We start from the raw sequence: 16607 nt of genomic DNA, 5'->3' as shown, positions 1-16607 counted from the left end.
CTAAGGTGCCACAAGTACTCCTTTTCTTTTTAAAAGGGGCATCTGCATTATAAAGACTCACTTTATAACTCAGTCTAACTGCGCCATTTCTGCCTCTGATGGACCAGAGCAAGTAGCAGAATAGCACTGATGTGCTTGTGAAACCAGCGTTCATTAGCTTTGTGCAGATTTACTGTATAACCAGACAAACCATTTAAAACGATATAGGGCCCAATTCAAAGCCCTTTCGAGTAAATGGAACTAGATCCCTATCCACTTCAATGAACTGTGGATCAGATCTTTGGATGATGAGTGCAAACAGGGCTCTGTTACTTTTTATGGTGCAGATGTTCCTTCTCACTTTCTATATTGATCTCCACCTTCATCTCAATTTGCAATAATCAAATTGACCCAGAAGCTGGAGAGGGATAGCACTGTCCTTTATTTGTTCTTCACTGTACTGCATTCCGCTGCCCTTTGCTTGCTGTGACAAGCTTTACCACTTGAAAAGTGCCATTGTCTCTGGTGCAGGCAGGTGTGCTGCGTTGGATTGGATTGTTTTCACTGCTCTCATTCATTCCTTCTCTCCTCCCTCTGCTTCCTCAGATCCTAATATCTCACTTTCTTTTAGGGTCTTTCCACCAGCTCCTTTTGAGGCATCTACTTCTCTGGGTTGGATTCTAGAACCCTGGCAACTCTAAACAGTGCTCCCTCTCTCTGACAGCTGCTGCATTTAACCATTGAGAAAGGAGAAGCCCAGGCTATTAAAGTAGCCTTAAGTGAGTGTAAAATTTAGGAGGCAAATTAAATACGCTCTTCTCCATTATCTCTGAGGGCTTAGTATAAAACACTGGATGAGACCCAGGGCACTTTTCACACAGGGCCCAGTTTTTCTGCTTTTTCTCTCTAGGATTCTTCATTTGTTCTTTCGAAATCATGGAAAACAAAAGCCAGAAAGTCTTCAGCAGCTAGAGAGAGCTGTCTGCAGTGAGGGGTCCAACGGTGGCACTTACTGGGCAACTCACTGCTGAAATATGTGCTTGCCACTCAGATCAGGATATAGTCCCTGAAATAGCTGCTCCTGACTCTTCTTGCTGAAGTCTGCCCAAGACACAGAGTTACATTCTGTATTAACCAAAAGTCCCCAGGTGTCAGGAATCAATCCATACTCTCTCTGACCAGGGATTCCCTGGGGCTGTTGCCCAAACCCAGCACTTCCCCTGTTATATATGTTGGTGGTTTGGAAATGGTCCTAGCTACAGTCCACATACAATGGTTGAACAGCTGCTCACTGAAAGAAAAGGGGCAGCAAGACCATACATGCTGTAGGCTGCAGGAATCGACCCTCTAAAATTCTAGCCACTCGTTTTTCTTAATGATGGTATCTGGCTCCAGCCAGCTCCTCATCCTCTTTCTGATTTCCCACTGAGAATTAAGAATGGCTAGACCTGGCTCTCTTGGGGAGAGGATTTCTGGTTGGTCTATCTTCCCTTGATTAGTAATGCATGAAAATGAATAAAGCAAAGGGGGAAGGAGTTGACTCACAATGGAACCCTGAGGCGGGAGAGGATTGAAAAGGTGCAGGGGATTTTAATTTTTTTTAATTTATCAAGTTTGACTGTGTAGAGCCAGTTTTCAAAACTTGGCCACTAAATTTAAGAGATCCAATGCCATGGTTGGGCTCTCAAATTGACACTCAAGCACCTAAGACATGTATTTGGGCACCTGACTGCTGGTTTGAATGGCTGGGGGACAAATTGGGTGTCCAGTGTTAAAAGTGGGGTCTGAACAACATCAGTTGGTAAGGGGAGGGTGTATACGTGAGAGACATTGAATGAACTGGTTGAAATACAATAAGATAACATGACCCAGACAATTTTCAAAAGATTTTTTTTAAAATGTTTCTGTGTTCTTGTTTTATATGAAATTGGAAGTACTATACAAGAGGAACTGTTTTTTATTTTTTGTCTATTAAGAGGCAACAAGGAACCAAGACTTCTGGGCTCTATTCCCTGATGGTGTCATGTGTTTACTGCACGACCTTGGATTAGTTTTATAACATGCTCTGTGCCTCAGTTTGCCCATCTGTAAAATGGGGGATAATCCCACTCGCTGAGATGAGGAATCAGCAAAAATCTCCCAAGAAATATAAATGTCTCTGTGGTGTAATTAGCAGCATGTTCCCTGACTTGTACTCCAGGCTGGGACTTAAGGAGATCCAGGATAGTGGCAGCAGGCCGCACAAGCTGTGAGCTAAAGAGCCAGAGAGAACTGAAGGGTCTGTGTCTAGGATCCTCAACAAAGAATACCTTGTTATGTTCAGTATAGCCAAAGCCTTTCTATTTCCTGCTGCATGAGACATCACAGGAATAGGCTAAGTCCAAATATTATGATATCTACATGAACTTTTTCAGGTTCACCTGTGTACGTGTGTATCTGCACATTCACTTGATAGTACCATGATCGCCTTTGTAGAAAGTTGGCTCTTGGGGATATTTTTAAAATGTACCTCCTTTTAGCATCCTCCTTGCCCTCCCTCTCACCTTTCCTCCAAAAAGTGGTACTGGATTTTTGAAGACTTTTTTTCTTATTATCATATTTGACTTTGTACATCCTCTGTAACCATTTCTACCTCATTTTGCAACATATTGTACATGAAAGTATTTAATTCATGTCTTATTAATGTCTGAAAAGAAATGCTTTTGAACTGTAATGGTCTACCTCAAAAATACTGTATTTTAAAAAGAAAAGTATTACACAGTATTAAAGAGATTACATGAAAAACAACATTTGGCTGTAAGAGCATATAGTTTATTATTAATTACATCATCTCTCTTAGAAAGTTCTCAGTGGCATTTGGAATCGCCACAGTAACAGCATGGAAATACGGTCAAGGAATCTATACCCTATTGTCACAACTGGTCAGGAATTTTTTGACTAGATGTTTTTCCAACAAAAAATGTTCCTTCAGCAAAACTGAATTTGTTTATGGGAATTAATTGGTTTTGACAAATTTCTCAGCTCAAAAAACTGTTGAAAAAAGTTTTCAGATTATCAAAATGTCCTGTTTCAACATTTTAGAAAGAAAACATGAGTTTCCTGATTCAAAATGGTTCTGTTTTGAAATTTAAGCTAATTATAGTTAAATAAATTTTTAAAAAGGGTCAAAAACAAAGCATTTTGAAATGATCAACATAAAAGTTTCAGTAGACCCAAACCACATATATGTTGAAAGAAAAGGAGTACTTGTGGCACCTTAGAGACTAACAAATTTATTAGAGCATAAGCTTTCGTGAGCTACAGCTTGCATCCGATGAAGTGAGCTGTAGCTCACGAAAGCTTATGCTCTAATAAATTTGTTAGTCTCTAAGGTGCCACAAGTACTCCTTTTCTTTTTGCGAATACAGACTAACACGGCTGCTACTCTGAAACCTGTCACATATATGTTGGTTTGCAAAAAATGTTGAGATTATTATTTTTCATCCCAATTTGAGACAGGAAATTTTTTCTAAATCTCAAATATTTTCTCAGGACAGGGAAACCATTTCCTGCCCAGTTTTGTTTATTACACAGCTACTGCTCACTACTGGAGAGGATCAGTACTTCACTTGTTTTTGGCAGTGCTGCCTTCTAGTGGCTAGAGGTCTACAGAGTCCTGTTATTGGCAATTAATAGAGAGTCTCCTTTACAGCCAAACATTAGCTGTGTGATTTTTGGAGCAGGAGCCCTAGTATTCTGGTCACTAACACTGCACACCTGTGTGTGGTTTAACTGGTGTCCATGTAGGTAGACAACAGCTGATTCCTTCCTTCCAGCACAGCAGACTACAGAACTAGCACTCCCCGAATATGAGCTGACCACAAAGGAGCTGCTTTGGGGTGGGACCAGACCCCTGGAGATCCTGCCCACCTGCTCTATGGAAGTGTGTGCTGACTTTTGTGGAGCAGCAGTAAGGGGCACTGCAAAGTGCGTTGCTCCTCAGGCCTCCTTGACAGGGTGGCTTGGGGACCCTCTGCTCCGCCCCTGACTCTCTGCTCCCAAAGCCACCCTCCCCCCATCAAAGCAGAACTTTGTCCTGGATGAATGTCAAGGTGGGTCTCTCTTAGGAGATGATGGGGGCTCTGGAGGCAGAGCTGGTAAGCACACATGCAGATTCCTCGCTGTTCCTTCAGGGCACCCCATGGGCCAAGGCCCTTTCCCACCCTGGTTTCCCCACCGAGGGGGAACGTGCTGGGGCAGGAACTGTGGAAGCAGCTGTCATGCTCTGGGAAGCTGAGGGGTTGTATAGGATGTTTGCAGCCTTGTTGGCCTCTGGATTTTATAGGAGTATCTTTGGGAAGAGAGCTCTCCAAGTAGGGCTGCCAACCCTCCAGGATTGTCCTGGAATCCCCAGGAATTAAAGATTAATCTTTAATTAAAGATTGTGTCATCTGATGAAACCTCCAGGACTATGTCCAACCAAAGTTGGCAACCCTATCTCCTAGGGGTAGCGATCCTCCCCGGACCCTGGCTCTGGGAAGCTGAATGGTGGCAGCTGGAGGCCTGGCTGAGCCCAGGTGAGGCTCATCCCCTCGTCAGGCACTTCCCTCCAGGCAGAGCAGAGCAGCCTTGCCTGTGGAGGAGAAGAGACTCTTGCTGGTTGCCCTCCCCTGGGCCTCGTTCTTTACTAGCTGCCCCGAGGAGCCTGGCGACCAGGACATGGCTGCTGAGGCCAGTCAGTTACCATGGCGATGGGCACAGGATAAAGGCGGTGGCAGGCCTCGTCCCCAGTCAGTGGGGTGCTTTGCCCACCTGCCTCTCAGGCTGCCGCCTGTCCATTTTTGCAGCAGGCTAGGGTGGCAGAAGTTGGCCTGGCTCTGTGGTTGCCCTGTGCTGCAGTCAGACCAGCTCCCTCCTAGGCTGTGAGCCCCCCTCCATCTTGATTGCAGCGGGACCAGGGCATGCCTGTCCACTTGCCGGTGAGCTATGGAGGGAGACCGGGGAGGCATGGGCAATCTCTGCTCAGGGGGATGCATCTGGGGTACTGGGTGAAGGCTTCCTCCACCAGGGAGAGGGGAAGGGAGCGCGTGGGGGTACTTATTCTAATAAAAAGAAACATCTGCAAGGAGGGTCTGGGGAAAGGGGTCTTTTGGCTGCAGAGCATGGGGGCGGGGGCAGAGGGAGACCTATTTTAACAAAGAAGGAGCTGCTGAGTGTGATATAAATGTCAAGGCAGGTGAGGGGTCTCTCCATCTGGGATAGAGAATCGGGGGTTGGGGGAATTGGGTAAGGTTTTTTCTCCCACCAGGAAGAGGAGGTGGGGGAGAAATCAGACATGGAGTAATGGACAAAAAAGTGTGTCTAATGAAGGGACAAGGTGATAGTCATGTGAAATATAGTCCAGAAGTCAGTCCCTCAGACATTGTAAAGTGTCCCTTAGCCCTGGAGAAATGGTCTTGTATGGGTTGGGATTTTAAAACAATTGTGCCCTAGCTTTCAAGGGAGCTGGAGGCAGCTCCTACTTAGAGGTTGTTCTAGAGAATCCAGACATGCCTGTATAGAATACATATGTTGCACCTACTCTGGATTCCAAGTTTCAGAGTAGCAGCGGTGTTAGTCTGTATTCGCAAAAAGAAAAGGAGGACTTGTGGCACCTTAGAGACTAACACATTTATTAGAGCATAAGCTTTCGTGAGCTCAGGCATCCGATGAAGTGAGCTGTAGCTCACGAAAGCTTATGCTCTAATAAATTTGTTAGTCTCTAAGGTGCCACAAGTACTCCTTTTCTTTCTGGATTCCAAGGAGCTTTCACCTAACAGGTTTGGGGGTGTTTATATGAAAAAAAAATATAATATTTCTAGGTACGTAGTCTTTAAGCTCCATTTAATCTAAGCACCATACAAATGCATCCAAAACTACATCTACACACTGAATTATTTTGTGACATCTGTGTTGCGTATCTGTGTGTCTAGTAACTTTTTTTGTATTCGGTATTCCTTTTCACAGCACAATCTCAAACTGGATTTGTTTTTAAAGTAGCACAATTCTCATTTTGAGGCTCAGTACTAGTACTTCCCACCAGATGTTTGACTTCTTGAGGTTTTATATCACTTTAAAATGGTCTTTCAGTAGCTGGTATAAGTTATCTTGAGTCTATGGAATTCTGTTCCTTTTTTTTTTTTTTAAGATGTACTGTGTGTTCTCAAAATAGCTCACAATCAGCTTAACCTAACAAATTAAGTGGTATGAATTTCAAGTAAATGTGCTAGCTTTGTACTGAGTAACTTTAAAAATGTCTGTATTTTTGTTTAATTCACTGTTCTTGTATAGAATATTGTAGCTACACACCCTAGTGTAGACAGACTCTCAATCCCAGTTGCTGTTAACATCTGATACCCCATGTCACAGATACTAGTGATTTCCTGTTGGATTCTGCCCTAGGTTGTGGTCTTCTGTGTCTCCAGGCACTTTCCCTGTTTTGGGTCCCTTCTCTGCTATTCAAATAGCATTGGAGAGGTTTTGTGGGTAGAGGATCCTTTGTATTCTCATTTTCCCCACTGCCAGAAACAAATGCATGCTCTTGTGAGATTGGAAGAAAAACCCATAAATTTACCAGCACGCATGGATCAGGGAACCCAGAGAATGGCGAGGCTACGAGCAATTGATAGTCAGAAACATTTCACTAGCATGAGACAATGCAGCTAGAGAGAGCTCATGGCTGCATTGGGGACCTGGGAATGCCAGATGTTGAAGGTGAACTTTTCTAAACAGAAGCAGGGCCCAATTTCAAACAGAAATGTGTTAATGTGAACTAGGTACCTTTTTAGTTTCCACCAGCAGTGTCCACATGGGGCAGTTAGAGCACAGGCTTTCAGTGTGCTCTGCAATTCACACACCTGTAGTTCATGGGGCAGGGCAGCATAGACAAGCCCTTAGTTATTGTAATTCAAACTATTCCTGCTTCTGCTAAGGTTCAAATATCTGCCTCCAGCTGGGGGCCCCAGCTTCCATTTCTGGTAGAGTAGAGCCACACTTAAGGATTCTGGACTGTTACTTTTATTCAGACACCTTAGTATCAGCCCAAGCAGAGAGGAGGGCTGGCTTTGTGGTCAAGATGCTCACCTCCCAAGTAGGTAGTATTATGGAGAGGCCCCAGATCAGAAACTACATCAGACAGTTTGGTGTGTCTGGAGTAACTCAGCATGGATTGATGTTACTATCCCCAGATCCCTTCTGTCTTTTGAGTGCCCTTACAGAAAATTTGGAGAGATGCTCATGTTACTTTTTCATGAAAGAGCCATTGTGTGTCTTGAGGTGCTTCACCCTTTTAAACAATGAAGTGTTTCTCTGAGTAGCTGCTGGTAGCAGAGGATCAAGAGTTGATGAGGGGGAGTGGCAAGTTTAATTAGAGGGCTATCTCTGTTAATAATGGCACCTACAGTATTTATGATGCCCATTAAAAATCCATAATGGGGACTGAAAAGAAGAGGTTTGGGGAGGGGAAATTTCCTTGTGACATTTTATTAGCGTTTCCATCAAATTAGTGTTAACAGATTTGGAATGGATGTAGCCCTTTGACAGCCTTGTAATATTCTCATTAGTACTAATGAAAATCAAGCTGAAAGCCTCTGGATGTTGACAGTCTGGACAGGGTCTGTGTGACCTGAGCTAAACCTCTCCGGATATGTCTACACAGCAATTAAAAACCCACAGCTGGCCCAGGCCAGCTGGCCCAGGCTAAGAGGCTCTTTAATTGTGGTGTAGATGGTCGGGCTGGAGCACAGGCCAGCCACAGGTGTCTAACTGCAGTGTAGTCATGCCCTCCATGAACTGAAGTCCCCGAGATCTTCTGAACATTGCCTGCTGCAGTCTGATCTGCAGATGGATGCATCGGAACAGCAAAGTCACTTGCTGATTTTCTACCCTCTCTCCCCTTTCCCTCAACATCTTACACTACACTTAACTTCTACCATGACTTGAAGTAGTATCTGTACGTATTCACACCCTGAGCCGTCAGCAGTGTTTGAACCTAGGACCTTTTGTATCCAAACCTAGGCCACTTGTGCAAAAGGGTTTAGAGACCAAGGGGTGAGGTAACATCTTTTATTGGACCAACTTGTGTAGGTGAGAGACACAAGCATTTGCGTTGCACAGAGATCTTCTTGAGATCTGAATATCTTTCCCAGAGGCCCGGTCTACACTACCAATTTGTATCAATGTAACTGAATCACACAGGGGTGTGAAAAATCCACACCCCTGAGTGATGCAGTTAGACCAGCCTAACCCCCAGTGTAGAGCTTCTCCCGTCAACATAGTACTGCACCTCTCGCAGGTCTTCACTTAAGTGCTGCATCAATGCAGCTGCACCAATGCAGTGTTTTAGGTGTGGACCTGTCCAGAGTGTCGCAGCTAAATACAAGATCGAACAGATAGCTTAGCATAAGTAGTTAGCACATGTTCCAAGAGGCTATTAGAGGTGGAGTGGGCCTTTAACACGTCTGGAATCATAGGACAAAAAGGAGCGTCAGTGGGTTAACAGATTGTTGTAATATGCCATAAATCCAGTGTCTTTATTAAGACCATGATTTTTATAGTGTCTAGGAAAGTTATGAATTTAAGCTCCTAGGCTCATCTTTGAAAGTGTTGTGCAAACTTCCTCATCCTCGAAGGACACTGGATTTATGGCGTATTACTTTTTATCCTATGACTATGGGGTCACTTCACTTTGAATGGTCTAACTACTTATGCTGAACAATCTGTTCGATCTTGTATTTCGCTGCGACACTCTGAGGCCAGGTCTACATTCTAGACCTACAGTATATCGGTATAACTACATCACTTGGGGTGTGAAAAATCCAATCTAACCTCCCCATGTAGACAGCTTTGCCTCTTGGGGAGGTGGCTTAACTACCCTGGTGGGAGAAGCTGTAAAAAACCCAACTCTGTGAGGGGAGTAGCTCCCAGCGCTGGGGCACTGTTTACACTGGCGCTTTACAGTGCTGAAATGTTCACCGCTCAGGGGGGTGTTTTTTCACACCCTGAGCGAGGAAAGTTTCCGTACTGTAAGTAGCAGTGTAGACAAGGCCTAATGTTCTGGGACCAACGTGGCTACAACAGCACTGCATACAAAAGGATTAAGCCCATTAGACAACAGTGGTAGGTAGCAGGCAGATATCCTCTGTGGATCAGTGATGGAGGTGGAGGGGGTGCTCATTCATCTGTGCCACACCTCTTCTAGAATAAAGACATGCGGCAACTGATCTGCTAGTTTATATAATTGTCCTTGCCCCCTATAGAAAAGTGATCTTGTCACACCCAGCATGCAAAGCTATTCTGTGCAGAAACATGCTGGCATTCTTTTGTTACCTCTTCCTCTTCTTTATTTGTGTAATTTCACTGGGACTCTCACTGTAAAGCATGCAGGATTTGGCCCCATGACAGTGTGCTCCTCAGCATGGTGACTGTGTCTATACTATGCAATGCAGAGCACGCTGTGTCTTCTGTCAACCAATTAAACAAAACCTTGCCTACTCTGAAGTATTATTCATGAACTAAGTGCTAAGAACAGTAGTAAGTAATTCAATTATCTGAATGTAATATGCAGGATTCAAAATTCAGTCACACTTTATATTAAGTAAATTTATATTTATATTCCATTTGATAAATAGTTCATAAAGGGTTAATAAATGACTAATGGATATTTTAGTGAATAATCAACAGTTATAGAACCCATACGTTGCTTGTAACCATATACTTACATCTCTAAACTCTACTAATCCATTTATTAACCTTTTAAAAACCACTTGTAAATTGAACCTTAGTATAAAGCGTAACCCAAAATTAATTCAGATAAATCTGTTGCTGGGGCCCAGGAGTGTGGAGTTATTGGATTGTCTCACCTCATCCTTAGCATGGAAGCTCTTTGGGGCATCCGCTGTCTCTTTGTTCCAAATGTGTACAGTGCCTAGCACAATAAGGCCTTGATCCTCCATTGGGGCCTTGAGGGGCTACTGGAATAATTCATAACTATGTGAGAGCAAGGTGGTAGGGTTTATAAATTCAGCAGAAAGCAGGAAGCGGGGTTGTCTCCCTCCTGCAGAAGAGGATTTTGGTGCAGAGTTTTCCAGGCAACCTCATCTGCGTTGAGTGTGAATTTTTAGACAGTATATGTGTTCCCAGACCCCAGTGTTGTTGCTGAAGTTCCCAGATCTAATTCAATCCCAGCCACCTTGGTATTGATGCTGGGACAGATACATAGTGTGAGTCGCTTCCCTATCCCCCTCCCCCTCCTTATTAATCTCTTGACTGCGATCTGAGTGGAAGTACAGGGAGTGCGTGTTGAATTTCAGGGGCCTCCCTGCTCAGCCACAAGCGGGGAATGTTTGTTTTCATTCCCTAGCCAGGCAGTAGCTAAAAGGGGTTTCCATACTGAAACCAAGTCCGTGTGTGTGTGTGTGTGTGTGTGTGTGATAGGACCCAGCAGGATAATAGGAAAGTGCGTTCCTTTCACGCAGACAGGAAATCCTCCGTCTACCATGCAGGAGGGCAGAGACAGTCAAACTCCTCAGAAAAAGAGTCTAAGGGCCTGATCCTGAGAGGGCCTGAGCAGCTGCACCTCCCCAAGGTGAGGCCTTAAAACAGGCCCAGCAGGTAGCTGGTTATTCATCATGGGTGACGTAGGTTGAACAAATGTCTGATTAATTATAAGAGACCATTGCCCTTCTAAGCTGTGGCAGTAAGGGCATCTCCTGTCTGAGCGGGGCTTACTGTCTCTCTCTCTCTCTCACCTTGAGACACAGCTGTGGATCGTAACTGAACTTCCAGCAGTTCAAGCTACTAGGTTTTCATGTATTTCATAAGTCAAAGACCGATTGTTAGGCACAAAATATCTAGCATGAGAGCCACAAGGTGGTTTTGCTTTCTGTAATAGAGACAGGCTCTCTGTGTGGTCCTGATTTAGGGAACAAGTTCAGTGCAGATCTGCTGGGGTTCATCTTGTGTATTCTTGGCATATGCATGTGTGAGAGTATTAAAATATTATCACCCAAAACACTAGTCTCGCTCTTGTAAGCTATAATGTAAGACTCTGTAGTACTTTTTTTAAAGATGCTGCTGGCTGGGAAATACTCCTGGTTTGCACACCAAGGAATTAGTGGGGTCAATATTGTTGCTGACAGGGAAACTTGCTGTTAAGTCTCTGGAGACTCCAGGTCAGATTTTTCAAGTGCTTGGCACCCACAATTGGAGCCAGATTTTCAAAAGAGCTTAGATCAGCTCTTAGGGGCAGATTTTTCCCGAAGTGTTACAATGGGCACTGCTGGATGCTGAGCACTTCTGAAAATCTGACTCCAGTTGTGGGTGATCAGCACTCGAAAATCTGATTCCCTGAGTCTGATGCATTGTTTTTGCCTGGAGAACAAGTTTGACAGGAATTAACAGACCAGGGCTGAGGAACAGATGCCGTACTCTGCATTTCATGCATGCTCCAGAACATGACTAGTTCCAGAGCAAGTGTCATCACACTGAACTCACTGATACCAGGTTCTGGCTTCCCTGTTGGATCATCTGGTATTGACAGTCCATAATGTAACCACATATGTTCATTGACGTATGCTGAAATCAATATCTAAATACTGATCCAAAAAGTAAATACTAATTAAGGTGTGGTTGATGCTAATGACAGTAATTAAAAACAATGGTCAAAACAGGGCTCATGTGAGTAATGTTTTGAAATTCAAGTTGATCAAGCATTTTCTGCCTGGCCTGAATCACTTTATTTTATGTATTGGGTCTGAACCAAAACCTTGGCTCTGAAACCCTTTTCTACCCTCTACTCACTAAAGTTTGACTCTGGGTCTGAACTTTACATCCTGGGGACCAATGTCCAGTTATTTCATACAGTGCCTTAGCATTTCCTGTTCTGATTCAAGCTGGGATCTGAGAGCACTGGGGAAGATACAGGAGAATATCAACTGTTTTGGTTCACGAGAAGTCTTTTCCTTTCATGTAGGCCTGAGCTTCTAGGTTCAGTCTAAAGAAAAGGAGTACTTGTGGCACCTTAGAGACTAACAAATTTAGTCTCTAGGTTCAGTCTGTGGGACCTGGTTTGAACTTTGAGTTCAAACCAACCAAATTTGGCCTGGGTTTGCCTGGAAACTGTCCAGATTCGCAGAGCTTTGTCTGCAGCAAGATGTCTAATTCTAGGGCCCTGAAGGAAATGTGGGGAAACTTCTCTTGGATGGCAGCTCCCTATCCCTGGATCTAAAAGGGAGCAGGGGGGCTTCGGGAAGTAGCATCACAAGTGTGAAGGTGCAGAGCTATAGCACTGCATGTGGACCAGGAGGAGATAAGACAGCAGTGGGAATTCATCCCTCTTCTGCAACCACTTTGGCTTCCTACATCAAAGACTATCCCTAGAGCAGGGGCCTTATACACCAGATGCAGAGCAGACCCAACAAGAAGCTGCTAGGGCAGAGGGGCGAGGTTGTGCTTGTGCCCTGACTATTCTGCAGTAATGCAGTGGCTTTTAGAGAGCTTCCTTCTCCCCTCTGGAAGAACAGTGAGGGTACCCAATACTGTGAAGCAAAGAACAATACATAACCACCTATCTGGGAGGTGGAATACAGTTGGTCAGCTGTCTCTCAAAATCTGAGCAGCACTCTGCTTCTATCGGTATTAGGAATAAGGGTTTCACTATTTCGTTGCATTACTACTTGTTTGTTATCTGTGATATGGTTTTGCAAACCTTTTGCAAGGCTAGCATGAACCCTGTAGTAAACTTGTAACTAGTTTATTATCTTGTTTAGACCATTGCATTCCAAAAGTCAGCAAAGCCTTAGAGACATCCTGCCTCAGCTATAGCTTGGTGCATAGGGTATGTTAGCTAAGCATCAGCAAAATTGTTTGTTCTTCTTCTTCTTTGGAATGTTTCTGAATACTGAGATTATAATTTCACATTTCGCCTTGATTAAACAATGTAACATAAGTAAAAAGCATTTTGGAGGAGCTTAACTATGAATTGTATTTGTTAGCCAATATCATATGTTTTATATAACATTCAAAACTTTACTTTTCTCTTATCTGGCTCCATACATATTTTGTAAAACCAAAGTGTCTATAGTTGCCAAGCGTAGCAGAATATCTAAAGACTAGAGAGTTGAATGTATTTCTTATTCTTCTGTTGTATACAGAGAAAGGGTCATGCAAAGGTTGCAGCCCCTAACTATAGTACAGTTTTTGCGTTCTAATCCAGTATTCTAAAATATAATTAGGCCTGGAAGGATTAGATTTGTTGATAGAATTTGATTTCAGCATCCAGACACAAACCGACAAATTTTCCATCAGTAATCGAAATCTGGCAAAGTAAGAAAATGCTGCTTGAGAACGTGGAGTATGATTTAAGGATATTTACATGTGATGCTGACAATCTGTGGTTTTTAATGGTTATAAAGCTTTAACTTGAATCTCAACATCTGCTGTCATTCAATCATTGGCTGATACCCCCTCTAATTTCCTATGATTGGGAAAATGGAAAGAAGTAAAAATTGGAGAGGAGGGTGGCAGGGGAAGAAATGCTTAAAACCCCGAATTCTGGGCAGCTGTGAAGATTTAAATTGATAAAAATAAACTGATTTCTGCCAAGCTTAAATACAATGCACTATACTCATTTACTTCCTTATTTTGATAACATAACTTTTTCTAAATCACACTTATAGCTACATTAACAATTCCCATACTTTGAGTAATATATCTTGCTTGTGAGCTGAATGCCTCTAGTTCAGTTAGCAAAGCAATTTACCTTACTTGTTAACAATTCTCTGTGAGAACTAGTTTCCCTGTATAACTGTTTACAAGAATCTGTTCCACAAACCATAATAAAGTTTGCTCCTTATCTGGTACAGCATTTAGCAGTGTACAATTTTGAAAGCTGGGCTTTTCTATTTTGCCTTTGGCCTGACCGCAAACACCAGGAGGCCTTGGCTTACTTCAGTCAACAGCTCAGATCACCAGCCCGGAGAAGGAACTGAAGCAACTATCTGGGGAGAAGAACACAGATCGCCCTGCCACCAGCAAGACATTATCCGCACAGAGCAGTGCAAAGAGGTCCTAATACAATGGCTCAAGATGGAAGTAGATGTAATGTAGTGGAACCATCTCTCCTGAGTTCTCCACCAGATTGGGAGCCCTGACATCTTCAGGGATCTGGGTGAGAACTTGAATTGGGACCCTCGAGCTAAAGAGGAACTTCTGACCTCTTCAGTGCTGCTGGAGGAGAAGAAATATTGAGAGAAAAGCCAGCGCAGCAGAGCTCAGAGTGCCAGGGAGGAAATCTTGCAGGAGAAGCTGCGATGGCAAAGATCTCTTCATTGAGAGAAGCTGCGCTCTCCTTACAAAATGAATTTAGTATAAATGTAGGTCCTGTGACTCGTGGCTTCCTAAGAGGATTTTTCTCAGGTTTGCTCCTCTGGCTTCTTGCCATTTACCTCACTTTTTGGATCTCAGATCAATAAGTCTTCATTTCTGAACTTTACACACACCCTGCCTGGCTCCCGCATGTCACCCGTGGCCTTGGAACCATATTTCCAATGCAGACTGGGAGGATATTTTGGGTGAGGAGAGGTGAAGATGTGTCAGACAAGGACTTATTTGAAGAAGAACTTGAAAACTGGAACATCTTGGAGCTTTTGCTAGAAGAAGCAGAACCAATAAAATGACTCCATTTGGGAAACAGGGTCCAGGGGGTTTTGATAGATCGTCCTTGCGTATTAAATGGCACTACATTTTTAAAGCACCTTTTCTTCGTTTCTCTTAAATTTCAAGCATGGTTAACCCATTCATGTATTCAAGATGATGATAATTCCCCTTGGCTCATGCAGCACAAGGTCAGAACCTGCATGGGAGCCCCCAAGAGCAGTTTAGTCACTGCCAGAAAGGGGGTTGGTTATTCAGTAGGAATAGGTGAAGTCTTTCTCTGTCAGTACCAAACCCATATTTCAGCATGGTGACAGTGGGAGCTGTTCTGAGGCAGGGCTCTGGCTTTCATCCAAGTCCCTGAGGTGGGGTTTTTAGTAACCATGAATTGCTAGGATCTTGGTTTAAAGATCCCATTATGCTTTTTGGGATTGAAACTTTGGTGTCCTGGCTGCATTCTACCATGAATAATGTGCCCCCTACAACTCCGTTTGAAGCATCAATTGAACAAGGTATCCTTCCCTTCCTGTGCTAAACTATTTACGCAGCGACTATGTCCTCCCCTAGAGCTGGGAGAAGTGATCAGTGACCGTAAGCCCCTTGCCTACTTCACAGGTGGAGATCAGAGGGCCCAAGAGTCCTGGCTCCCAGGCCTTGTGCTCTGACAACTAGATCATACTTGGGGTCTCTGAAATCTGCCCTGTTTTTTCTTGACTTTCTCCAGGAGTCCAATAGGGTTTTAAAGGATAGTCTCTAAGGTGCCACAAGTCTTTTTTTTTTTTTTTTTTTTTTTTTTTGAGACTAACAGATTTGAGCATATGCTTTCGATGAAGTGAGCTGTAGCTGACTAAAGCTTATGCTCAAATAAATTTGTTAGTCTCTAAGGTGCCACAAGTCCTCCTTTTCTTTTTGCAGATACAGACTAACAGGGCTGCTACTCTGAAAGGATAATGAGATACAGGGGTGGAGCCGGGACTCCTGGGTTCTGTTCCTAGCTCTCCCACAGACTTGCTGAGTCACTTCTCTTTCACCTGCCGATGGACAAGGATAGTGCTGAGCTGGAGACCTTCACAGGGGCCATCTTAGAACTATAATTCACTTGTTTTGTAGAGCACATCGCTCCTGGGAGTGCGGAGGATGTAAAGAGAGAGCTTCTCTTCTGGAGCTGTGTTGCCACCTTGTGGCATAAGCACTGTGACTCCGAGGCGAAGGATAATTAAACTAGGCACAGGTGCGCCACTCACTGGCAGCTTTTCTCCAGCTGTTGCACATCTTCCCTTTGTTCTGCACTAATTTTGGATCCGAAAAGTACCTGCGTGCGCGCCCCCCCTAATTTGGGGAAGGAGCGCCGTGTGGTGCTGAGACAGGGATGGAGGACTCCTGGGTGTTTTGTTCCCAGCTCTGGAGGGGAGAACCGCATTTCCCTGCTGCCCCTGTGTGGGCTTGGGGCCGGGGCGAGAGGGAAGAGCTCTTGAACCTGCCACTGCCCTTCAACCCGCTCGTGGAGCGAATAGCACCAGCGGGTGTGTGAATGTGCAGATGACATCTCTCTGCTGGCAGAGCTACGCGTGGGCAGGAAGCTCCACAAATGGGCGGCCCCAGAAGTAACCCCCGGGAGGGAGCTGGGGACCCAACATACCCGTTGGCCTGTTCTGCAGCATGGTTTTGCTTTGCTTGGGACCCCGAAGAAACGGGAGAAAGGTGACCCGCCCAAGACGGGGTGATCTGTGTAATTAGTGGGCTGTTTGTTATGCGGACATGGGTCTTGCATGCCAAAAGCCACTGGAAGCGCCTTCAGAACCTGCTCCAAGTTTGCTGACCTTTCTGATCCTCGGCGGACGTTAGCTGAGCTCCGTCTGCGTCCGGGGGCTTGTTACAGACACCCAGGAAACTGCGTCTCCAAATGGGTCACTGGCTCCAACGCACGATGCATGATGCAAACTGTCTTGGTGTGGAAG

General features: G+C 44.4%; 1 protein-coding gene across 1 annotated transcript in view; it reads left to right on the top strand.

The window, feature by feature from the left end:
- FIGNL2 (fidgetin like 2) overlaps positions 1-2758 on the top strand; it is a 51919-nt gene extending 49161 nt beyond the window's left edge. The window contains exon 3 of the mRNA XM_038378917.2: positions 37-2758. The gene's annotated coding sequence lies outside the window, so the exon portion shown is untranslated. The remainder of the gene's footprint in view (positions 1-36) is intronic.
- Positions 2759-16607: the final 13849 nt, after the last annotated feature.

This window comes from Dermochelys coriacea, chromosome 20 (genome assembly GCF_009764565.3).
Source record: "Dermochelys coriacea isolate rDerCor1 chromosome 20, rDerCor1.pri.v4, whole genome shotgun sequence".
Classification (NCBI taxonomy): domain Eukaryota; kingdom Metazoa; phylum Chordata; order Testudines; family Dermochelyidae; genus Dermochelys; species Dermochelys coriacea.
This window is presented reverse-complemented; position numbering and strand designations above follow the sequence as displayed.